This window comes from Pantherophis guttatus, chromosome 3, assembly GCF_059756535.1.
Source record: "Pantherophis guttatus breed Tessera chromosome 3, ASM5975653v1, whole genome shotgun sequence".
NCBI lineage: Eukaryota > Metazoa > Chordata > Lepidosauria > Squamata > Colubridae > Pantherophis > Pantherophis guttatus.
This window is the reverse complement of record NC_142065.1, coordinates 143511188-143538827: the sequence shown is the minus strand read 5'-3', so window position 1 is coordinate 143538827 and position 27640 is coordinate 143511188.

Below are 27640 nucleotides of genomic sequence, written 5' to 3'. Positions count from 1 at the left end.
TTTAAAGAGTCAAGCTGCCTGTTTTCAGTTAAGGATCTTTTACTCGTTACAAACTGACAAATTTGCTTTCTTAACAGAAGATGCCAAAGCAGGGGTGTACTTCAGCAGGTTCTGGAGAACCGGTAGCAGAAATTTTTAGTAGTTTGGAGAACCGGCAAACACCATTTCTGGGTGGCCCCAGAGTGGGGTTGGAATGGAGATTTTGCAATATCCTTCCTCCAGGAGTGGGGTGGGAATGGAGATTTTGCAATATCCCCCTGCCATGCCCACCAAGCCATGCCCAGCAAGCCATACCATACCCACCAAGCCACGCCCACAGAACCGGTAGTAAAAAAAGTTGAATTCCACCACTGTGCCAAATTTAAGAAAAATAACTTGCAACAGAGTTATATTTCACACAGAAAAGACTCGGGGGGGGGGGGAGAAGAGGGTTTCATTAATCTAATTTGTCCATGAGCCCAGTGTTAGAAGAAGATGTAGCTCTTTGCCCAGCTATTGCTTTTTTTTCCACAAATGTTTCAGAGGGAGTCCAAAGGTGTTAGACTTGACAAATCTAACAGGGGTTATGTGGGTCTTTCCTGCCAATTAGTTTTGTAACTATGCTAATCTCCACCCTTTCATTGCTTTTATTTTAAATTTCTTAGTTTATGTACAAATCATAGACCAAAATACAAAGCATTCACCATAAAGTGCTGTTCACAGCAGAAGCTAAGCATAGCTAGCATTCTACGTTCTATGTTTCAATTTACCTAATTTTTAACAGCTGTCGCTCTGGCATAGAAAGTGATCACTTTTTTGGAGATTTCATAGACCTGTTCATTAGGTAAGAACCAGTTGAAATACATTTTTGGTTAGAGGGAATATTAGCTCAATTCCCCAAGGATGATAGATAGAGCATTTCAGAAATATATATCCATATGTCTAAATATCCTTGTTGAGCATGTTATTAAATCTCCCTTTCGGAAGATAATATCTTAGTTCCCAGGCTGTTCTAATGTGGGATTAGGATTTCATAAAATCACTTGGGCTGGTGAAAGATGACTACATGAGCTTTTTGTGGTAAAAGTGTGAAGTGTTAAATCTCTCTCTCCTTGTATATCAAGCTCTAGAATTCTCTGCTTGTACACACTCCAGCATATATAAAGATTGCGGAGTGAGCTACATAGAATCAGATCAGATATACTTTGATTCTTCTATGAGGAATTATATGTGTTTATCAATGAAAACTAGGTCCAAAACTCACTGACCAATATTTTAAATGGCACAGCCTTCAATGAGCCTCAGTGGTGATACATTTAAGCTTTAATTAGAGAAGTACATTTGCAATTGAAAAAAGGAATAGTTCTCAAGAATTTAGACTGAACCTTTTCTAGCAACAGCGATATTCATATTCATACAGCAGCACTGAATATCCTATATGAAAAATCTTAGTATTTCAGTTTTGAATAATTGGCTTGCTGCAGGCGCATAATTATTCCTCTTATAACTTGCATGTCTGATTATTGAGTTGGAAGCTTTTGTGTTGGCAGTTTAAGGCTTAAGATTGGAGTTTCCACAAGGCAGACGACTGAAAATGAATGCCTGAAGATTCCTGTACTCAGTTTGTTGGCTATTATTTTTTAGATGTTAGAATGACTGTTATTCCACCTGGTAAATGTAAGCATCTTATTTCTGGACATAGATAATCTCCAACACTTTGGTTTGGCAAAATAGTGCTAGTACATGCAGACTTTGTCATTGCCTCACTTGGAGTACAGATGTGATAGCAGCATTATCAACATACGGTAACATTGAGACTGGATTTTGAGCCAGAATGTGAAATTCAGCTTTCATGAGTGCCTTTCATCTAGAAATTAAAGGTGCGGATTGTGGGGGGGAGGAACCATCCTTATTAGACTGTTGGGAGATAAGAATAAACCTGGTCAATTCTCTGCTGCCTGAATATCTAATCTATGTTATAATGATTGACTTGATCTGATTTCATTTGATTAGACTTTGATGCTGCCTAACTCCATGCTGACTCTAGATGGCTGACAATATAAAAAGAAGATGTTGCATAAGAACACACTTCATTCCTATTATCTTTCCAAAAACAAATTTGAATCTAGATCTTGGTTTCTGATGCCATGTTTCCCAAGAATTGAGCTACATGGTAACGCTTAGATCTTTTAGGATTATCTACACCCAACCATGAAATCTGAAATCCTGGAACGCATAACTTCATTTCTTAAATTAATATAATAAAAACACTTACCTGTAACAGCCAATAATTGATGCAGCCAAACTGTTACATAATAATTTAGCTCATTGTTGAAATATATACAAAATAAGCAATAATCGGTCTGATGTTGTGACCTTTCTTTTTTTTTTCCTGTTGCTTTATTTCATCTTCTGTGGGTTTCTCTACGATTACGAAGTCTCTGAGCACAGAAAATAGATTGTTTGAATAATCTTCTTTGTTTTAGAAAAAGAATTTTAACTCCACCATGCATGTGGAGAGCAAGAACAGATGATCCAAAGATAACATAAGGATGATAATTTGTATATATCAGAATGTTCTTTACCTGTCTCTCAGCAAACCTATTAATATATGTTAATCTAAACATGTTGAGGACAGCCCTTGCATAACAAGAATAAGATGAATTAGAGTTTTTCAGGCTACAAGCCAAGCTTACGTGGCACTTGTTGGAAACAAATTCTATTGAACCCAGTTGAGCTGACTTCTGAATTAATTGGCTTGAATAATTTGACTTACCATATTTATTTATTTTATTTTATTTATTTTATTTTCGCTTTATTTCATTTATTTAGTTTGTCAAACATGTACGAGATAACAGGTATAAGTATAAACATGGACATGAGCACAGGTAATGAGTACAAATAAATGGGACAGTGGGACAGGGACGGTAGACTCACTGGTGTCCTTATGCATGCCCCCTTACAGACCTCTTAGGAATGGGGTGAGGTCAGTGGTGGGTTTCAAAACTTTTTACTACCGGTTCTGTGGGTGTGGCTTGGTGGGCATGGCATGGCTTGGTGGGCATGGCTTGGTGGGAGTGGCAGGGGAAGGATACTGTAAAATCTCCATTCACTCCCCAATCCAGGAGAAGGATACTGCAAAATCCCCATTTCCTCCCGATCAGCTGGGACTCGGGAGGCAGAGAATAAATGGGGGCGGGGCCAGTCAGAATTTTTACTACCAGTTCTCCAAACTATTCATAATTTCCACTACTGGTTCTCCAGAACTGGTCAGAATCTGCTGAAATCCACCTCTGGGTGAAGTCCACGGTAGACAGTTGAAGGTTGAAGCTATGGGGATTTGAGGATGTAACAATGGAATTGGGTAGAGCATTCCAGGCATTGACTGCTCTGTTGCTGAAGTCGTATTTTCTACAATTGAGTTTAGAGCGGTTTACTTTGAGTTTGTATCTATTGTTTGCCTGTGTATTATTGTGGTTGAAGCTGAAGTAGTCGTTGACAGGTAGGACATTGTAGCAGACAATTTTTGTGTACTATACTTAGGTCAGACCGTAGGTGGTGTAGTTCCAGGTTGTCCAAGCCCAAAATTTCAAGCCTGGTGGTATTCTATTGTGAACAGAGGAGTGGAGTATTGTTCTCGTGAAATACCTCTGGACTCACTCAATTGTATTAATGTCCAATATACAGTGTGGATTCCAGGCAGACAAGCTGTATTTAAGTATTGGTCTGGCAAAGATTTTGTATGCCCTAGTTTGTTTTATTTTATAGCCAACTTTCACTAAAATAAGTAATCAACATCAGCTTTGTTTCAGCTTAATGTCATCAAAGTTTATTTCATTTTTTTCTACAATTTTACGCCTATATCAGATCATCCCTGAAACATACATTTATATTATTGGTTTATTGCAATATCCAGCTGATATGTATATGTATTTTTGCCTTGCTTCTATGTGGGGCAATTACAAATAGCAAAGATATTGGAACTATAGTTTGGTCTTCTCCCAGATATCACATTGCTCACACATAAATGTGAGGCCCATATTCCAAATTTAGATGATTTGGTTGGTGGGGGGGAGAAGGAGATAACACATGTATATAGATTTAAGAATGGAGCCAGTAGCAAAGTGTCTTCCTTTGTATCCATAAATCTTCTATGTCATTTTTGAAAATATTTTACTTTATTTTGAAAAAAGCACAGAATGCAAACAAAATGCAAAGATGCACAACAATAACAAAATAAAACAATCTACATAAACATAATGAAAAGCAAGAAGGGAAGGAAAGGAAAGAAGAAATATACATTTCTTTTTTGTTGTTGTTATTTGAGAAATTGTGTCCGACCCATTGTGACCCCATGGACAATGTTCCTCCGGGCCTTCCTGTCCTCTACCATCCTCTGGAGTCCATTTAAGCTATGCCTACTGTTTCAGTGACTCCAGCCAACCACCTTGTTCTCTGTCGTCCCCTTCTTCTTTTGCCCTCAATCTTTCCCAGCATTAGGCTCTTCTCCAGTGAGTCCTTCCTTCTCATTAGGTGGCCAAAGTATTTGAGTTTCATCTTCAGGATCTGGCCTTCTAAAGAGCAGTCAGGATTGATCTCCTTTAGGACTGACTGGTTTGATTGCTTTGCAGTCCAAAGGACTCGCAGGAGTCTTCTCAAGCACCATAGTTCAAAGGCCTCAATTCTTTGGCGTTCAGCCTTTCTTATGATCCAACTTTCACAGCCATACATTGCAACTGGGAAAATGTTCTTTATACTGTATAGTAAACTTATAGATAGATACTGGCTTAATAAAAAAAAAACTCTATATAATGCTATATTATAATCAAATATAAAATATGATAAAATATCATGAAATCTGTGCAAAAGAAGAACATATTGCTGCATGATTTGGTTAACAGAAGATATTGCTTTTTCCAGGATGGATAATTTATATGTATCTAAATTAGATATGTCTTTATATTTTACATACGTCTTTAATATCTGCAATACAGTAATGCCATTTTTACATTTTCTCAGTATTATACTATTAGCTACTCCCCACGAATGGCACAACAGCAATAGCAATAGCATTTAGACTTATATACCGCTTCATAGTGCTTTACAGCCCTCTCTAAGAGGTTTTCAGAGTCAGCATATTGCCCCCAATAATCTGGGTCCTCATTTCACCGACCTCAGAAGGATGGAAGGCTGAGTCAACCTTGAGCCTGGTGAGACTTGAACTGCCAAATCCTAATCCCAAACAATCCTAATACTTTGTAGACATTTACATTCTAGAGCCTTGGGCATATAATTCAACATTATATCAACATCTTTAGCTTTTAAAGGTTTCCCAGTGAGTCTATAAATATTTATTAAAATACTGTTTCAGTAAAATGTCAAGAATTCTTAGGATTATATCATTTAGGTCAATGAATCTTCTATTTTTTGCATCTCCAAAAGACATGAGGCACATCTTTTCCAGAACATTCTTTGGTGGAATCTAATATACTCTAAATACAATGTTTTGATGAATCAGCTTTAACCCCAAATCTCTCAGAGCCATTTCAACAATTTTAACAACATGAAGCCATTGATGGAACATCATCAGAAATTTCAGTTCTCTGTTTGATGTATCACACTTTAGAAATATTTTTGAACTCTTGAACCAGTGTTGGGGATTTAACTTCTGTCATGGATCCCATCAAATAGGAAAGCATCTCAGTGGCAAAAGCATCTGATCCAAACTGAGTTGATAAAACATGATTACCTGTAAATTGAAAATATTGCTTCTGTTGTAAAATATTGCTTCAAATTGACCAAATTCAATCTGAAGTCAGAAAAACTCCTTAATATGATGAATAATTGATTTAAAGTCACTATCCTGGCTTCCAATTGCACGTTCTAATAAAACATTCTACCACCTATTTTTAAAGTAGAATCTTTCCAAAAAAATAACTATTTGTGAATCTCATTATCAAAACTGCTCCCTATAAGCTTTCTCACAGCTTGCACTTGTAGAAATAAAACATCTTTTCTACTCTGTTACTCTAAAACTTGCCATGAGCACAAATAATAACTTTCCAACATAGCCTATAAGGGATAGTGTCCCACTAAGCCTGATGATATTTTTGCAAATTACATAAATTAAAGCCACCCTCCTCAAATGATAATTTCAATTTAGCTAATTAAAGACTTGGTAATATCCCAGATAAATTTCCTGACTGCCTATCAGTCTAGAGAAAATGTTTATTTGGTATTAACACCAGGATACCTCTAAGGTAAAAATCAAATGAGGGACATTATTCATTTTAATAACATTAAATCTATCCCACAGACATAATTGAATTTTAATCTATCCATTTACATATTTATTTCCACATATTTAGAAATATTTGGGGAAATGTAAAGTCCCAATATTTAATACAGTCAGTGAAATAATAAAACTCAACTCTTTACATAACTTTGTTGATATATTAGAGCCTAAGGGAAATAAGCAAAATTTATCACAGTTAATTTTATAGTAAGAGTACTTTCTGAAATACTGTACTACCTGCATAAAATTAAGCAGATAAGTACAGTACTTATTCAAAACTGCTGAAGCATCATTGGCATATAAAAATAATTTGTACTTGCATCCCATCAAAGTAATACCCATAATGTGTAAAAACGACCTTACAATAATAGCTAAAGGTTTAGAGATCGAGTTAGATAGCAAGAGTGAAAGTGGGCGTGTAACATATGTAATAAAGCTTTCTGTAGCCACCCAATAAAGGGTTCATAATCTCAATATCCACATTAATTAATGAAATAGGCCTATAGCTATTACAGAATTTACTATCATTATTGTGTTTTAAAACTAACTCTTGTATGCAAATAATCCCAATCCAATGAACAAAAACCCTCAGACAAATTTAGTTAATCGTTATTTGCTTTAAAAATTTAATCCAACCCCCCAAAAAAGTTTTCTGGATTTAAAAATATTAATACAGCACAGTCTTTAGCCAAATCCAGCATACCAATTAATAAATGTGAATTGTCTGATGTTTGCTGATTTTTCATGTACCTTGACTGGAAAGGGTGTATTATGTACAATAAAGCTTTCTGCAACCACCTAGTCAATAAAAGATTCATAATCTCAATATCCACATTAATTAATGAAATAGGCCTATAGCAGAGGTAGGCAACTGTGGCCCTTTTACAACCTGTGGACTTCAACTCCCAGAATTCCTGATACAGCCAAGTTGGCTCAGGAATTCTGGGAGTTGAAGTCCACAGGTTATAAAAAGGCCACAGTTGCCCACCCCTGGCCTATAGCTACTATAGAATTTATGAACATTACTGTGTTTTAAAACTAACTCATATGCTTTAGAAAACTATAGAAGCGATTTGTCAGCTTTAAAGTGTTCATTGTTTCCATCCAAAAATAGGGAGGCCAGCAAATTTGCAAGTGCTTTGCACTATTCCACTGAGAAGCCACCAAGAATCAAGAACATTGCCATTTTACAACAACTATACAGTATTGAATCAAGCAATTCCTGAAACAGTAAAGGAGCTTTCAGAATATCAATATTATCTTATGATAAAAGTTGAATATCCACTTGACTCAAGAATTTATCAGCTTCATATTGTATTCTTTTCTCATCCAAACTATAAAATGACCTATAAAAAACCTGGTTATTAATAACTTCAGAATCTAGCACAGTCTAACCAAGCAGAAAATAATACCCTGGCCAAGGAACTGTCAAAGAGAAAACCACACTCCCATCGACAATGGTAGAGCAAGCTATTGTACATAAACAAGGACCAAACTGTTACAGATGAAAATACCTAACCTGATATCTGTAAATATGTATGCTTGTGTATATGTCATTGCGTGATGTCATTGTGTCACTTACCATTGGTTACTACTTACCATTAGCCCCGCCTCCTCTGTATATAAGTTCTCACTCCTCCCAGATTGACGCCTGTCCAATTGTGTTCCTGAGGAAGAAAAGAAATAAATATTACTATTACAAGAAAGTCTACAGTCTCTTATATATGGGCCTAACCAGGATAACCAAACTAGCAACAAATTGGTAGCAGAGGATGGTTTGGTAGGCCCAACCAAACATAAAGATGCAAGACTCACAAAAAGAAAAAAGAAGACCTGCTACCAGATACATAACAAAAAGAATGGCAGCCCAGCTGACTCCTGACATATATACACCACTTGAAAACATGAAGAAACAAACGCAACCACAAGAATATGAACAGCTAACACAAAACGAACAACCACTAACTGAAGCAGAAGAACCCTTCTCAACGCCAAACAAAGAAGATGAAGTAAAAAGAAAAATACTACAATTAATAGAAACAACTACAACTGAATCAAATCTGCTTGTGAAAATCCGCAGCATGATAAAAGACCACGTAACAGCAGCAGATAACGAAAATAACAAACAAGAAAACTACGAGGTAAGAAACTCAACCCCTAACTTCAAAAACGACACCAAAGATGGCGACAGCTTCCCGCCTTTTTTATGGCAGCCATCTTACCCACCTAATACCTCTAAAATGCCTGACCAATTACTAAAAGAATTCCAAACCTCAAACTACGAAATAAAAAACAAAAACTACCAAGAAGATGACTACCCGAGCCCAAAAACAAATAAAAAACTATTATTTAAACAAAGTAAAGCTCAACCTACTGAAGTAGAAATAGACAACGCTATACAAGTGCTGACTGCAGCACTCAGGACTAAACTAAAAATACCAAACGAACTACCAGAAAATAAAATAGAGAAGTCTAAACTACCATCAGCAAAAAGCCAAAAAGAAACAGACTGTCTAAACAAAGATCTAGCCACCCGAAGAAAGACGCGCTGGCAATCATACTCACCTACCGAAGAGCGACTCACAGAGCAACCCGGCTCCATCGGCAACAGCGGCAGAGAAAATGGCCGACAAGCCTCCAGTGTCTTCTCCCCCGATCCTCGCGACTCTGGAGACTCCACGACGAGCAGAGCAGCATCCCAGGCATTTTCCAGCCACCAGAGGCCCTCCGGAAACAAAACAGAACAACAGAAGGCCGTCTGGGACATCGCCCCGGGAGCTGCAAGCAAAGGAACCTCCCTCGCCGACTGCTGGAAGAGAATGAAGACTGAGCATGCCCAGAAGGAGCCTGCAGAAAAGGAAAAAGGAAACATAGATACAAGTCAAGACAACATAGAGATAAGTAAATACAGACATACATCTACCATCCCCAGACCTTATTGCGAGTATGCTAAGGTCTTAAACCATGGACAGCTACTAAACATGAATAACACCTCACTACACTCAGGGACAATACCTCCAGACTTTATAAAATTGAAATTAGATGGAAGCAACTTAATGGAATGGGACCAGTGTTTACAGATTGTATATTTGAAAGAAAATGTTTTATTTTTTATTGATAACCCACCAAATAAGCCTTGGACCTATGAAATAGACTGCCTCCATCACAAAGCATATTATATATTAATTGTCTCTATTTCCCAAAGTATACTTCCCAGTATAGAGCATAATTTAACTGTATTTGAAGTATATCAAAAATTATTCAGACTGTTCTATAGCAAAAATGTAGCCACCACCACAAAAATCTCTAGGGAATTCTATTCTGCCAAACTAAAACATGATACCTCCATGAACATATCTTGAATCTAAACGCTGTAAGAGCAGACCTTATTCAAAGGGGAGAAACCATTTCTGACAACACCATGAAAAGCATTATAATTAACTCATTAGATCACAGCTGGGATAACTACATTACCTTAATAGATAACCTAAGTATAGAGCAAATTACTTTAGAAAACCTTACCAATAAGCTTATTACTGAAGATAGACTTAGAAGAGAGCGATATACACAACAAAGAGAAGGTAGAAATCAAAGGAGGACTGATTTCAGGGCCAGAGACAGATACCCACATGAATGTCTCACATGTGGATCTGAAAGACATCAGAGTAGAGACTGCCCCAAGAATATAGGATACAGTGACTCATATAAACACAAAGATAGGAGAATACACTTTTTAGACAGAACTTCCCCAGATTACAGGTATAGGAGAAGAGAATCACCACACTCTAGAGAAAGACAAACATACAGAAATAACCCTAAAGAAAATAAGAAAGGATCACTATATGGAATAAGAAACAATAACACTTTGATTTCTGATTCACTCAACACCTGGCTCATAGATTCAGGAGCCACATGCCATACAACTCATAATAGAGAAATATTAAGCAACTTCACTGAAAAGAAATATTACATTAAGGTAGCAAACCAAAATAAAGTCCTAGTGAGAGGAATGGGAGACACGCATATAAAGGGTATAGGAAAAATAGAGGGGGTACTATTTGTGCCCGAAATTCCAAATAACATATTGGCAACCCTAAAATTAAGCTTAGAGAATGAGATAGAAACCACTTTCAGAGGAGGAAAGGTATTTATGACTAAGAACAACAGAAACATAGGTAAACTATTTACAAATGATGGGCTAACATACCTACTGCCACAAGATAACGAACTAGTCTATGCAAACTATCAATTAAGAAACGAAAAGCCAAATTCTGATAGCCATGATGAAAGTAATAATAAGAATGCATCGACCACTGATACTAATATGTCTGAAAATTTAAACAATGGAAGACCTATTCACGATAATTGTAGTCACTTACTCCACAGAAAGCTAGGACACGCGAGCTTCCCAGTCATACGAAAAATGTTAGAGTGTTCCGAAGATTTAAAAATAAAGAACTGTAAAAATTACTTAGAATGCTCTGTGTGCAATTCATCCAAAATTAAAAACAAACCAAAACCCAAAAAAGCCACTCGCACCACACAATCAACCTTTCAACTAATTCATATGGATGTAGTAGGCCCATTAAAACCTTCGATTAAATATAAAAAAAGATACTTTCTGACCATAGTCGATGACTACAGTAGATTCGGTTTTGTATACACCCTTAATCACAAAAGTGAGGTTTTCAAAAAATTTAAGGAGTTCTTTAAAATGGTAGAAACACAACACAATACCAAAATTAAACAAATAATGACTGACAGGGGGTCGGAATTCCTATCCAACGAATTTTCAACTTGGCTAAAATCATAAGGAATACTGCACTTTAAATCTTGTCCATTTTCCCCATTCCAAAATGGAGTTTCTGAAAGGAAAAATGGTTTGCTACAAACCATGGTTAAATGTGTGTTAGATGATGCTGGCTTAAACCAATCATTCTGGGCTGAAGCCCTTACTTACTCCAATTACACTATAAATCGCTTATGGTCCAGCACTATCAACAAGACCCCATACGAACTCATGTATGGAAGGAAACCAAAAATTGGGCATTTGCACGTATTTGGTGTATCTGCTGATGTATATGTGCCCTCACAATTAAGGCGCAAAGGAGAGAAAGTATCCAAAAGACTGATATTTATGGGGTACGAATCAGGAACCAAGGGATATCGCTTCATTGATAAAAATAACAACTTCATTGTATCCAGATCTGCCGTGTTTCATGAACACATGAACTGGTCAAAATTACATCTCAATGAAATTTACCCAGAATCAAAAAATATTACACACACGCACACAAAACATCACACATCAGATACGAACCCCAAATCCACATCTACAAACAGAATCAAATGCCCAGTAATAGTTAATGATGAATGGAAAAAAGGACACCCCACTTTGAAGGTAGATCAATTAACCGAAAAAGAAGCTAAGTATATGCATAGTGATGAACATCCCCAGAATAGGCCCATTAGATCCAATAGGGGCATAATCCCTAAAAGATTAGATGATTACGTACTGTCTATCCAAGCTAAACACCTGACTCCCAACACATATGATGACATACTTAAGCTACCCATAGAAGAAAAAAGTAAGTGGGAAGAAGCAATGAAAAAAGAGATGGACAGTTTGAGAGAACTAAATGTATATACACCAACAGACCTACCCACTGAGAAATCCCCCATTGGCACCAGGTGGATCTATAAAATCAAAGAGCTAGAGAATGGTAAATTCCTATACAAAGCCAGGTTAGTGGCTCAAGGCTTTGCCCAAAGATTTCCGGATGACTATGAAGACACTTACTCCCCAACCGTTAGATCAGAAAGTGTGAAAACAGCACTAGTGTTAGCTTCTATCTTAAATCTGGAAGTATATCAATTTGACGTGCAGACAGCCTATCTGCACGCTGATCTAGATAAAGAAATTTATGTGAAAGCACCCCCAGGAAAAGATACAAAAAAGGGAGAAATTTGGCTATTGAATAAGAGCCTTTATGGACTAAAACAGTCTGGTAAGCGATGGTATGAGTGCTTATCAAAGATACTTAAAAATATAGGCTTTGTAGCTACTTCGTCTGATTTTTGCTTTTTCACAAAAAAATAATAATGATTCTATTGAATTTGTTTTGATTTATGTTGATGATATATTGTATTTTGGACCTGACAAAATTAAATGTGATAATTTCGCTGAACAACTAGGCAGAAATTTCAACTTAAAAATATTAGGAAAGGTAAATAAGTATTTAGGAGTCCAAACTGACAAAACAGATAAGGGGTTCAAATTATCTCAGAAAGACAAGATTATGGAACTCATACAAAAATGTAACTTGATTAACTCAAAAATTTGTGATACTCCTATGTCAACTGATTTTTATAGGAATGTGTATAATGAGTACGAACCATTCAAGGATAACACTTTGTATCGATCGATTATTGGGTCCTTATTATACATATCTAATTGGACCAGGCCTGATATCACCCTTGCCGTAAATTTGTTGTCAAGACATGTAAGCAATCCTAACTTATACCATTGGGAGGGAATTAAGAGGATTCTAAAATATCTAAAATCTAGCATTGATGTGTGCTTATTCTTAGAACCATTCATTTCTGAAAAACCAACTTTGACCTGCTACGCTGACGCTGATTGGGCTACTGATTCAAAAACCAGAAAAAGCACTTCTGGATATGTTTTTCTTATAAATGGCTGTGCGGTGCACTGGTACACAGGCAAACAGAATTTAATTGCCACTTCTACAGCGGAAGCCGAATACGTTTGCTTATCCAAAGCGGTCAACAATCTAACTTGGTTCGATGATTTATTATCCAATGTGTGGGATGAACCTGCTTATCCAATTATTATCAATGAGGACAATAAGGCAGCAATAGATATATCAGCTTCCGAAGCAATAGGTCAATGATCTCGACATATCGATATCAAATATAAACATGTGAGACAACTGTCAAGTATAGGATTTATTAAAGCTGTCCATTGCGATACTAGTGAACAAATTGCTGATATCCTCACTAAGCCATTACCAACCAAACAACATATGTACTTGACTTCCAAACTTAATGTACATATATAATCTTAATAACCCACCATTAGTTAGGTATTTTAGAGGGGGATTTGTTACAGATGAAAATACCTAACCTGATATCTGTAAATATGTATGCTTGTGTATATGTCATTGCGTGATGTCATTGTGTCACTTACCATTGGTTACTACTTACCATTAGCCCCGCCTCCTCTGTATATAAGTTCTCACTCCTCCCAGATTGACGCCTGTCCAATTGTGTTCCTGAGGAAGAAAAGAAATAAATATTACTATTACAAGAAAGTCTACAGTCTCTTATATATGGGCCTAACCAGGATAACCAAACTAGCAACACAAACCTCACACCCACAAGCACTCATGATGTTACCTAGATGGGTAATGAAATGTCTGCAGGCAAACAACCAAGTGCAAAGAGTACCAAGAACTCCATAATTCTACCCTTGAGCCACATATATTCTCTTTTGTTATAGAGGCTGACCATTTTCGGTAACTATTTCTGAAATTAGTCTTTCTTGAGTTTGTTGCTTCAAATAATGTGCCAACCACCAGCTTTTTCACCAGATTCCCCAATACTTGAATCTACTCAATGAAAATTCTATCCATCTGGCTTAAAAATCCCCCAACTGTAATTGGTTGTTCTCCATAACATATGGGGGGGGGAAAGGCTGTAATGTCCTGAAAGGAAGGAATTCTTTGGCAAATTTATAAAGGTTTTACAGGAGCAAAACAAAGATAAAATCTGGATTGTGAAATATGATTCTGCTTATTCTACAGTGATAAACCTGTACTTTAAATTTCTGGATTTGAACTTTTCCAGATTTCAATGGTGAATCAGTTTAGAAACAGAGGAGCTTCGTGCCTATTTTATCCTTTGGCACGGGAGTTCATAGCTCCAATTTTGTTTTGTTTCTTTTTTCCAAAATTGAGTATACTAATTGCCTTTAGGAATATTCAATATAAATGTATATATAGACATTAGTCCCTAATAATATATCTTCTAATCAATTTTAGAACGCCCAGGAAAAAAACCATAGTCTTCTCAGAACAATAAGTGCCATTCTCCATCAACCTAACCCATAGGAATTCTCCCTGTTTCGAATAAATTTATTTCCAAATAAGCATTCATTTGTACTCTGATGCTTCAGTGAAATAAATGGATCAGTTGCTCCACAGAACTGTTTAAAACCAGGTCTCTGCTTTTCTTTCTCGTCATATGACAGGAGAGAGACGTTTGTCCTCCATAATGGAAGTTAACTGTGATCTCCCTGAGAAATGCATTGAAAGACATTTTCATCCTCTTATCAGTTTTGTTTGTGTTGGCAGAATATTATAGGGTAACACAACACAGTTGAGGTTCAAGGACAGATGACATGAATGGGAACACAAAACACGAATGTGTTTTGAACCTAAGCAAGGGCTGGCATCCGAGAGATCTTTGTTTCCCCTCCCTTCCCAATTTTATGAATACAAGAAGATGGAAGAGAAACAATTCTGTGCTAGCCTCTGATATAGGATGAGAAAATCAAATAGCGCAATTTTTTTTAAATTTCAAAAACTGACTAGAAGCATTAAGCCTGGTTTTACTGATAAATGCTGCTTATATAAGGAAATCAAGCCTGGGAGATTTCTTTTCCAGAATTGTGTAACAAAAATTGACAAGAAGGATTAAGATCAGGTTTGCTGATAGGGCTATCTATGAAATTATTCAGGGTGCAGAGTTCAGGTGGCAGAAACTAGGATGATGCAACATTCCCAGAAATAGGGAGAGCCACAACTTCCACAATTGTGTTTGTTTTGTTATTCTTTACTTTATGACTTTTACATATAAAAGTGGTAGGAGAAGAAAGTGACTTTCTAACTTGCTGCAGTATTAGATACAAAAAACCATAGAACGTAGAATAAGAGAGAGTGAATAAAGAATAATAGAATAATAAAAAGAAAGCAGATTCAAATTCAATCCAATTAGTGCATTTTTATTGGACCAATGTCTTGTGGTCGGGCCAATATTCTACTGATGGGTCTCAAGGTGGATATTAAACTGTATCTAAAAATATGGATCACTTAAGATCAATAACTTCCATCATCATGTACACTGAGAACATATGCACCAAGACAAATTCCTTGTGTGTCCAATCACACTTGGCCAATAAAGAAAGAATTCTATTCTATTCTATTCTATTCTATTCTATTCTATTCTATTCTATTCTATTCTATTCTATTCTATTCTATTCCATCATAGCATAATAGCCATTCAATGAGACACAAGAGAATAAAGAAAAGAAAGATCTACGGAGGAACTACATTGTCGCCAATGGGCATACAAACATCTCTATCTACAAATAAACATAACTACAAATATTTCAATATTAGATACAGAATTAATGCTGATGATTCCATTTGAAATAGACACCTACATTTTGGTAGTGTGTTATAAAGCACAGTTCCAACCACCTGGAGCCAGCATGTAAATATGGCTAAATTCCTGAATTGTGCAGTAGCTGATCTTTGTTGTTAAAAAGCTTCTTTTGTAACTGCAATAAAAGCAATTTATCTATCTGAACTCCGTCCTTGAATCTTCTGCCACTAAGCTCTTGACTGCATGTTAGTCTTTCTAATGAGATTTATTGCTATGCACACAGTGAAGTTCTGATGGCGGGATGCATGGAGTAATGTGTATTTCATTGAGTGGTATTAGTAAAAAAAAAAATTTAATACAAAGAATGATGTATTCCCTGCAGATTGGTTTAGATTTGCATAATCTAAAGGTACGAAGGCTCTGATCATGAACCTAGCTTGATCAATATTCCTGCTTTTATCTTCAGTATATAAAGAGAGTTTCTACGCATAGATTATTACTTGGTACTTGTCTGCTCACAGGAGGCAATGATTGTAAATAGCACCTAGAGATAACACTCTTTCCATGAAAGAGAAAGCAGATTCAAATTCAGCCAGATTAATGCACTTTTGTTTGATTTAATCACGACTTGCATATTCTCAATTAGCCAATTTTGTGTATATGTTTGTGCGTATGAGTTTATGTATGATGGTCATCAGTAGAGCTAATTTGCTGTAAACTATCTGTCTTCCCATCCTTCTTATCAGATAGGAAAAGGGCAGTGAATTGGTGTATAGATCCAGATGACATATACAATTATCTTACTTAAACTACTTGTCCTTATATAATTTTTCACATCTAATCAAAAAATGGATTTCCATATTTGCTTAATGAACCAAGAGCCAGGAAATATCCATAAGTAATCATTTACAGTACAGGTAGTCCTTGACTTGCAACAGTTCATTTAGTTCAAAGTTACAATGGCACTGAAAAAAGTGACTTATGATCATTTTTCACACCTATGACCATTGCAGCATCCCCACGATCATGTGATTTACATTCGAATGCTTGACAGCTGGTTCATATTTATGACAGTTGCAGTGTCCTGGGATCATGTGATCACCTTTTGTGACTTTCTGACAAGCAAAGTCAATGGGGAAGCCAGATTCGCTTAAAAATGGTGCTACTAATTTAACAACTGCAGTGATTCACTTAACAACTGTAGCAAGCAAAGTCATACAATGAGGCAAAATAATAATAATAATAATTAGAGAATGAGAAACTCAAGGTTTTGTGGGACTTCAGGATTCAGACTGACAGGCACTTGGTCCACAACACACCTGACATAACAATAATTGAAAAGAAAAAAGTATGGTTCATTGACATTGCAATACCTGGTGATGCAGGGATTGAAGATAAACAGCAAGAAAAAATCACAAAGTACTGGGACTTGAAAATTGAAGTTGAGCGACTGTGGAAAAAGAAATTGTGTGTTGTCCCGATTGTAATTGGAGCCCTTGGAGCAATACCCAAAGGGCTACCCCACCATTTAGAAATTCTAAATTTGCCATTTTGACTCTACAAAAACCATCTTACTCGGAACAGCTTAGGTATCCTCCGACGATACCTTAACAGTTCCTAGGTCCTTGGTTAGGACTCAAGCTGCTGAGCTATTAACCAGCCTCAAAGGCTGTGAATCTCACTAAAGATTAACTAATAATAATAATAATAATAATAATAATAATAATAATAATAATAACTGCTGACTTTGCAACAACAAAGTCGAAGTTTCACATTTAATATGTGAATGCAGCAAAATCGCACAAACTGATTACAAAGCTAGACATGACCGAGTTGCTAAATTAATCCACTGGTCATTATGTAAAAAATACAACTTACCTGTATCCAAAAAGTCATGGGAACATAAAGTGGAAAAAGTTATAGAAAATGAGAAGGTGAAGATCTTGTGGGACTTTCGAATACAGACAGATCATCACTTGGAACACAACATGCCAGATATCACAGTTGTCAAAAACTGAAAAGTACAATTTATTGACATCACAGTACCAGGAGATGCCAGAGTCGAAGAAAAAGAACTGGAAAAAATCATGAAATATCGCGACCTGGCCATCAAAACTACATGGCTATGGATGAAACATGTAACAGTGATACCCATTGTCATCGGGGTAGTTGGTACCATGTCCAAGAATTTTATAAGATACATCAACAAATTGCAGCTTCCTGCAATAACACCAGCGGAACTGCAAAAAACTGCACTACTTGGAACATCATACATCTTAAGAAGGTACTTGGTTAATACATAGCACCAGGCAGTGGTATTTGTGATGCATTTTTGAATGTTCAGTTGACTAAATTTCATGTTTAATGAATACAGTAAATAATAATAATAATAATAATAATAATAATAATAATAATAATAATAATAATAATAATATATCTCAGTAGCATAATTTTTGGGCTCAGTTGTGGTCATAAGTCAAGGACTACCTGTATAATGACAATTAAGATCAAATAAGTAAACACATATGTATTTGTGTTTATTTTCTGCAATATTTCACTTCAGTTGTGAACAAATACAAAATTGGGAAGAGTGGATGGATATCAGGGGAAAAGAAAACATTTTAGAGCTGATTTTCTAGAACAGTAGGAGTGCCAGACTAGGATGAAGGAAGAATACAGTAATCCGGTGGATACAATTCTGTGAGGAGAAAATTGTGAGGAAAGAAAAGTGAACTGTATATATGGTTTTACATTTGGTGGAGGGGGGGGAAGATATAAAGAGCAGTGAGAAAACAAACCAATAATTTATTTCCAATTTGCGACAGCTCAATTGACTTAAATTAGAGGCACTGGTCAACAAAGTAAACTATTAGTCAACAAACTGAGGCAACTGAGTTGACCTAAATTAAATGACATTGGTCAATAAAGAGAGACATGAATGACTAGGCACTGGTCAACAATCTAAGACAGCTGAGTTGACCTGAGTTAGATGCCATTGATCAACAAGCTAAGTCACAATATGAATAGAAGTATCTTTCCACCAAAAAATAATGCAGTATGATTACGGGACACCCATCAAGTCCTGATATAATCCCATTGGAAGTAATGCAGTATGAAATACATGAAAGGATCTTATTTATTTATTTTATTTATTTTATTTTATTAAATTTGTATACTGCCCTACTCCCGAAGGACTCAGGGCAGTGAACAGCCATAAAATAAAACATATAGATACAAAATTTAAAATAGGGATAAAAAAAAATTAAATAAATTTGGCTGAACCATTTTAAAACCCCAATAGTTTAAAACCAAATTTAAAATTCCCATTTAAGAAGAGGAAAATTTAGGTCAGGCCAGCTTGATGAAATAGGAATGTCTTAAGCACGCGACGGAAGGTACGCAGATCCGGGATCCTCCGTATCTCCGGGGGGAGCTTGTTCCAGATAGTAGGTGCCCCCACAGAGAAGGCTCTCCCCCTGGGGGCCGCCAGTCGACATTGTTTGGCCGACGGCACCCGGAGGACGGCACCCGGAGGAGCCCCTCTCTATGGGAGCGTACTGGCTATCCAGCTGCTCAGCCAATGCTGATATCACTTATCACTTAATAGGAACTGGAGAAATAAAATTTAGCAAGATTCTGGAAGGGGGAGTTACAATGAAATAGAAGAACCCCATTTCCTTTAGAAAATATAATAACTAGATTTTAAAAACATACAGAATTCTTCCAAAAAGCTATTGCTTTTTGGGGGGTGGTCAATCCAAAATGTGATGTTTTGAAATAAAGTCAGATGGTAAAAGTCCTGTTTTCAGAGATACTCTAGAATAGGACATCCAAGTACCTTTCTCAGAAAAATAGACCCATGAACAAAACAGAAATTGATGCTGTATCCATTGTCCTCTTCCAATGGCTAAATCAGCAAGGCCAAGGCAAGAGGCTGACAGTTTAGGGACACCAACTGGCTTGCGATCAAATAATGAATATCGAGGTCAACAGACCCAGTGCAGAAATCATGTCCTAGGTTGAATTCCAGCTGAATCCGGGACTAGATTGGGCTTGACCTCTGCCTCGATCAGCAGCCAATTTCTTCCCTGGTGTTTCAAAGCATTGAGATTTCTCATGACCAAACAGGGAAGCTTTTTTGGAAGACTCTCCAGTATGGGAACATGGCAATAGGCCCCAGTAGTGGGCTTTAAATTTTTTTACTATCGGTTCTGTGGGTGTGGCTTGGTGCGTGTGACATGGTTTGGTGGGCGTGGCTTGGCTTGGCGGGCGTGGCAGGGAAAGGATACTGTAAAATCTCCATTCCCACCCCAGGAAAGGCTCCATTCCCACTCCAAGGAAAGGTTTACTGCAAAATCCCCATTTCCTCCCGATAAGCTGATGAGGGCGGGGCCACTCACAGGTGGTATTTACCGGTTCTCCAAACTACTCAAAATTTCCGCTACCGGTTCTCCAGAACTGGTCAGAACCTGATGAAACCCACCTCTGATAGGCCCTATTCTAGCTGGGCTCTTCCCCCATGCTGGGTTGTTTTGGACTTTGCAAAGCTTTTTTGCTATTTGTCTGCTTTCTTTATGGACTCGGCTGGGTGAAAGATCTCCCCCATCCATGACACCACCCCATGCCCTGCTTAATGACTCACACATTCATTTAACGCCCACATTAGGGAGAGCAAGGTATGATGAAGCTATGCCACTTAATCGCCATCACCACTTGTGTCCATAATGGGCAGGCTTTATTACAGTTGTAGGTCAAGGACTACCTGTCCTGGACCATTGTAGGCAGATTTTGATTAGGTACAATATTTCACGATACTTTCCTTGTTAGGAAAGCTGCTCCTAAGGGAACATTTTCATGTTATACAATTATATACTCTACAACCTATGTCAGGAGTGGGGAGGACAGAGGTGGTGTGTCCTTTTTGCCTCCAGTAAAAGTCCTAGTGGTATTCAATTATTTTAAGTCTGTGCTGACAGATTATACTGGACTATAGATTTTTTCTAAAATTTGAGGCAAAATACTTTGGAATTTTCATTGACTGCATCCACATTTTTAAAACTTGTATCCGTGTTGTTAAAACCATTGAAATAATATTAATATTATTATTTTTTGCTATTTGTCTGCTTTCTTTATGGACTCGGCTGGTACATATGGAACATACAGCCTTTCCAACTTGTAATGTCTATTATTGTAATGGTGGCCTTGCTTCATCCTGATGTCATCTTTACTAAGCTTTATCTTACTGATTTCCCTGTCATAAATTATCAGCTCCAGAACATGGAGAGGAGCAAAGAAAGTCAGAGCATTAATATGCCAGCAGCTCTTTCTTTTGCCATTGCAAAATCTGGGCAGGTAATAATTCAGCTGTTTCCCCAAGCCTGTTAATTAAAACACTAATTAACAAGATTCAACAATAGTTTATATATTTCTCGGTGGGTGGAACCTATACATAATCTTAGGGAATTCCACATAGTTGGACAATTGCCTATGACACACTATTTAAGCTACCGTACTTGCCCATTCCAAATAATAAGAGCATTGGGTCTTGCGATTCCAATGCAATGCTCCTGTGTCAACTCAGTGACCTAATTTGGGTACATCTAGACCAGAGATACAAGCCTGGATTTCCTCAAGCTTCCTCACACAGATTCATTCACTCATTTATTCTTAACCACCTCTAAGGAAATTCAGTAGGCATACCTACATCATTTCATAACACAATCTTCTGGGGAATCCAGACTTAAAGTCAAAAAGCTTTATTCCTGAAGAGCTGGGCTCCAGAGAATACTCAGCATGCCTCATAATAGGCAGGGAGCGGGAGGGGTGATTTGGTTGGCCTTAGATTTGAATAACTGAGAGTGGAGATTCCGTGTGTGGCTATGCAACCATGAAAGATACCAGAGCAGTATTAAAGGTAAAGGTTTCCCCTTTCACTCATGTCTGTCTCTAGGGTGTAGTGCTCATCTCTGTTTCTTAGCCAAGAGAGCCAGCATTGTCCAAAGACACTTCTGTGGTCATGTGGCCAGCATGACTATATGCTAAGGAACACTGATACCTTCCCACCAAAGTGGTACCTATTTATCTACTCACATTTGCATGCTTTCAAACTACTATGTTGGCAGGAGCTGGGGCAAATAACCGGAGCTCATCCATTGCACAGTGCTCGGGTTTTGAACCTGGACTGTCAGCTCAGTGTCTTTAATCACTGAGCCAACGCACAGTATTAGGCCCTCCCAGTTCTTCTCCGGTGCCTTCCATTATTGTGCATCTCCAAAAGTGGCATCTGATCGGTTCAGCTGCCTGACACTTCAGCAATAGTGAAAGAGAAGATAAAGCAGCCTTTTTCAGTGGTGCCCAAGTTCGTGGAAGAGCAAACAGTTATCTCCCATAATAACAAGGCACAGGAGGAGTCGGTGCACTGGTGTCATTGTCGCTGGAAGGGAGATCATGAAGTAAAAGTGAGGTGTGGGTGGAGCAGTAGGGGAGCACCCAGATTTCATTCCGGGTTGAACAGTTTGTAACCATTTTCACTTGGCATATCAAGCAATTAAGCACCATCTGTTATTGCTGGTTCTAAAATGATAGGTTGGCACTGCAACTCTAACCACATTTATTTTGAAATATTTTCTTAATTTCAGTGGATCTGATTTCCAAGGTGGCAAATTACAGGCCCAAAGAGCAAAGAACCCGCAGTCAGATAAATTATATGTGAATATAATTATTAAGGACTTGGCGTTACAACTTGCATAAATGTTTGCTTGATGAACTGCTGTTCAGCAATAACACATTTATTAGCTAAATCGTTACAATAATTACAAATGCCTTTTACAACAAATTAAAATGTACAGTATTCTTATTATTTATGTTTATAATTTTAAATGTAGGTGTATCTCAAACGCACCTGCATATCTGTTAAGCTGTTGCCTTTCGCTTCATTTCATTAGCCCAATTTCAGCAGTTTAGAGCATGCAAAGAGTACTTTTCTATGGGTAGAAAAAATCAAATGGAACACTATTTCTTTTTTCTTGCACAGAAATGATCCACAAAGACTTGAAAAAACAATTGTGTGGGAGGGAAAACAGGAAGGCAAGTCTGTGTTTCTCACTGTATGTAGCTATATTCTAGGAAAATATTATCCTTTGGCATGACCAAACCCCTCTACTTAAATTGTACTATTTCCTGATCTTTCTGATACATTGTAAAAAGTGGAAAAATAATAAAAGTAGAAAATATAAAGTATAGTGTGTGATTACTTCTTCCATTTCTATCATCCACTTGGTTAGAGACACTAATGTCTAAAATATTATTTATTTGTTTGCTAAGTGTATACTTGCCTTCCATTCAGAAGCCCAAGTCAACCAGAAAAAAACCAATAATAATAACCTGTGAGGTAGATCATAGCTAAGAGTGAATGGCCCGAATTCCTTCTTTGTCTAAGAATAGAACACAACCACAATTTATGTACAGATTTACACACCGTAGCATTTGGAGGGCGGGGACAGAGATGGTATTCAGCCGGTTCTGGAGAACTGGTAGCGGAAATTTTGAGTAGTTCAGAGAACCAGCAAATACCACCTCTGATTGGCCCTGCCACTATCTATTTGCTGCCTCCCGAGTCCCAGTTGATCAAGTCCCAGCTGATTGGCTGGGTCTACTTTTGTTGCCCTGCACACGGAGCTGGAAAGCAGGTTAGTGGGATGGGATGGAAATGGAGATTTTACAGTATCCTTCCCCTGGAGTGGGGTGGAAATGGAGATTTTGCAGTATCTTCCCCTGCCATGCCCACAAAGCCATGCCATGCCCACAAAGCCACACCCACAGAACTGGTAGTAAAAAAAAATTGAATCCCACCACAGGTGGTGGGCGGGGAGAGAATCATGATACATCCAGGGATGAAATGTTCCCGGTTCGGACCGGCTCGGGCAAGTAGGTAACGATGGCAGCGGGCAGTTCAGAGAACTGGTAGCAAAAATCCCTGCCCCCACCCCTGCCCCCCATGCCCAGCTGAGCCGCACGATCATCAGAGCCTTTTTTTCTTTTAAATGGCTCTGACGAGCCAAGCTCTGACGATCCCAGCTGAGTTGCCTGCTAACCGCTAGCAAAAATCCCCCCCCCCCCCAGCCTCCAGGTTGCTTATCTTAGCTGCTGGTCGCAACGCCTGCCCTGCTTTACTTGCTGTAATACCTGCAATCCATTGCATCAGCAAGCAACTGAATCTCCCTGCCTGCAATCAAGCTCATCGGTGAGCACCTCTATCTGCCTGCCTGCCTTCCTGCCTGCCTTGTACTTGTGGAGTACAACTTTAAGACTTGTGGACTTCAACTCCCAGAAAAGCTGGCTGAGGAATTCTGGGAGTTGAAGTCCACAAGTCTTAAAGTTGCCAAGGTTGGAGACCCCTGTTCTATTGGATAAGTTGTTTTCCCCTTTGGAAGCTTTAAAAAAAATAGTTAATTGGGGTTTTTTTTAGTTGTTCTTTTTTTAGACCTAGCCATTTAAAGTTTAGGAAGTTTTAAATTTAGCTGCTTGTATATAAAAATAAAAATAAAATAAAATAAAATAATGTTTGTGCAGCTTTCTGAGATTTTGTGTGTTTCTGTAGTGTTTTACTCTAACTACACAAACACACAAAATCTCACAAAGCTGTGTGTGGAATTTTGTGTGTGTAAAGTGTGAAAGTTGTTTTTTTGGGCTTTTTGTGGCTGTGTGAGGTTCCTGCTTGTTGCAGGAGCCATTTTGGGTCTAGCACAGCTGCTTTTACACTGTGGGTGAGCCAGTTGTGTTGTGTTGTGTGTGTGTAAAGTGCGAAAGATTTTTTGGGGGGCTTTTTGTGGCTGTGTGAGGTTCCTGCTTGTTGCCGGGACCATTTTGGGTCTAGCACAACTGCTTTTACATTGTGGGTGAGCCAGTTGTGTTGTGTTGTGTTGTGTGTGTGTAAAGTGTGAAAGTTGTTTTTTTGGGCTTTTTGTGGCTGTATGAGGTTCCTGCTTGTTGCAGGGGCCATTTTGGGTCTAGCACAGCTGCTTTTACATTATGGGTGAGCCAGTTGTGTTGTGTTGTGTTTTGTAGGTTAAAAAAGGGCAAAGAAGTGACATTGACTTGGCCACGCCCACCCAGTCACCTTACCACCAAGCTCCGTCCACTAATTAAGCCACGCCCACAGAACTGGTAGCAAAAAATTTTAGATTTCACCTCTGGATACATCATTTTGTTTAACTCTACCATCCCTCAAAAAGAGAGAAGATAGAAATTTATAACCTCTTAAGTTTTCCTTTATTAATTAATACCATCCCATGCCCACTTATTAAGTACTTAGGAAACTAATTCCTCTTCAGAGCAGTATTTATCAACTTTGGACACTTTAAGATAGCTAAACTTCAGCTCCCAGAACTCCTCAGCCATCATAGGGAATAACCAGCTGGGGAATTCTGAGATTTGAAGTGCACTTCATTTACAATTGCCAAGACTGGGAAACATGGATTCTGAATAACACAGAATTGAGGAACTGAGGCTGTGTATGTCGTAGTTAGTTAAGGCATCATCTGCCGGGGTTCGAATTGCTTCTGATTTGAGGCTACATGACAGCTAATGTTAATTGTCAAAGGACCCATCCAAAAGGAGAAATGACTGGAAATTGGTACTGAAAATGATGGCCTCGCTCACGGTTAGCTCTGGTAATACCACCACCACACGCAGCAAAGGCTGTTGTAGAGGAATTATAAAAAGTTAAATGGTTAATTTCTTTAAATCACTTTTGTTCTGCTGTTGGCACCACATCATAGTGAGGGATCTCAGATTCCATCTCCAATCACCTGATGTATATTTCACTGTTCGTTACGAGACCTAGAAAGACTTCAAAGGAACAGAAGGCTGAAGAGGCGTATTATGCTTATCTACACTCAGCAGGAATATTCCTGTGCTTGTTTTGAAAATTAGGAGGTCTATGTTAGCAGCTGTATGTTTTCTTAATAAAATCAGGAGATAAAAAGAAATGGATCAGGCTTTATAAACAGGGAACCTCTGGTGCTTTGTTGGTCTAAAAATGAACCCGGTAAATAAGGGTATCTAAACTTGTTATTGTACAGTGTTACAAAGGAAGAAGCCAGGGTCAGGGACAAAAAAATAGAGCACTTCTATAACATAAATGTCGTAATGTAAACTATAATAATATTAGTCATATGAAAGTAGCTAAGAAACAGAGTTAATTAATGCTTCTAATGGCAAATGCAAGTTATTTTTTTGCAAGCCCATCTGATCAAGATTTTCTAGAGAAGGCAAATTATAAATTAGGGATCATAGATAATATCTAGCCCAGCAATAGCCTGTTTGATTATATATTGCCTCTGTCTAAGTTTCCTGCTTTTTGCTTCCCCAACACCTTCCTCATGATCCAACAAGATCTCATGCATTAAGGATTTATTTTTGTCTCATAATGTTTTAACCTATTCAATATATATTGAAATGGGATGATCTTTAATTTGTTGATATAACAAGAACAAAGATGATTGGTATTTTTCCAACCATTGCTAAGTAAAGTGGATCGACTGAGCAGAGTATTTGTGTTATGCCATTTGTTTCAAAGCCTAAAGCATTACAAATTTAATTACTGTATTACCCAGAAATTCCAGGAATTATTATGCAAATATTTATACTTCTGGAGGTGATGGTTACGCATCTGTTTTATTTATTTAGACCTTGATGAGCTGTGTAATGCTACAAAAGAGAAGCAATATTGCTCCAGAGCTGTATGCATCAGAATAATTTTAATCAAGAGCTATGTAATGAAGAATTGCACACAGAGATAGTAACAAAAACAGCTGTATGAGTGTGTGTGTGTGTGTGTGTGTGTGAGTGTGAGTGTGTGTGTGTGAATATAAAACAAGTCTTGATGATGCTACAACACATGAGCATCCACAGGGTGGCAAGCAGGCAAATCACACATGCAACATGTTATCATAACATGAGTTACATATTTTCTTCAGAAGTCATTTACACAATTATATCAACATCAATATCATGTCAACATGGATTGTTACAGATGCCTATGAAAAGATAGGGAGTCTAGAAGAGCCTTTCTGTGAAAATAATTTTTGATGGTCCCTAAAGATGCAAATAAAATAATTGTTTAAAGATGCACCTGTCATGGGAAAAAAATAGATAATTTTCCACAACTGTTTCTTTAATGATATGTATATTAAATGTATGCCTTGACTTCTTTCTATATGCTATAGGTTCAGTCTGTTAACTCTGTCCAAATATCCACATTATAGCTTAAGTCAATCACCTGTTTGAATATGAGAACTGAATCATTGGTCTTTCAGAACTAGATCACTGGATCATTGGTCATCTTATTCCATGTAACAAAATGAAATTTAATAAAGACAAGTCCAAAGTTCTTCATGTAGAAAATGAAGATCAAATCCACAGATACAGGATAAGCGATATTATGTGCCTCTAGTATTCTGACTCTTATTGATATAGATATTCTCTATGTTGATCCATTCCAAATTTGGTCCTTCAAGACTCCCAACAGTGCACCCATCACCATTCTGACTACATCTACCTTGCTGCTGGTCTTCCTCTTATTCCTTTTCCTTCCATCTTTCCAAGAATCAGAGCCTTCTCCAGAGGTTTTGCATAATGAGTCTGAAGTAGGAAAATTTGAGCATGTCATTTGTGCCCCCTTGAGTGACAATTCTGGGTTGAATTGTTTGATGATCTAATTGCTTTCTTGGCTGCCTGTGATATTTCTTATGGAGAAAATCTATGGCTTTTCTTTGGAAAGATGAGGCAATATTTGTCAGACATCACAGCTATGTTTAATCTTGCATAGTGCCAAGAGATGCACACAAAGAGTGAAATATTCAAAGGAGGCCATTCTGTCAAAAGATGCAGAATTATAGTAAAAGAACCCGATATTCATACAATGTATGAATAAATATTCTGCTTCTGGCATTAGTT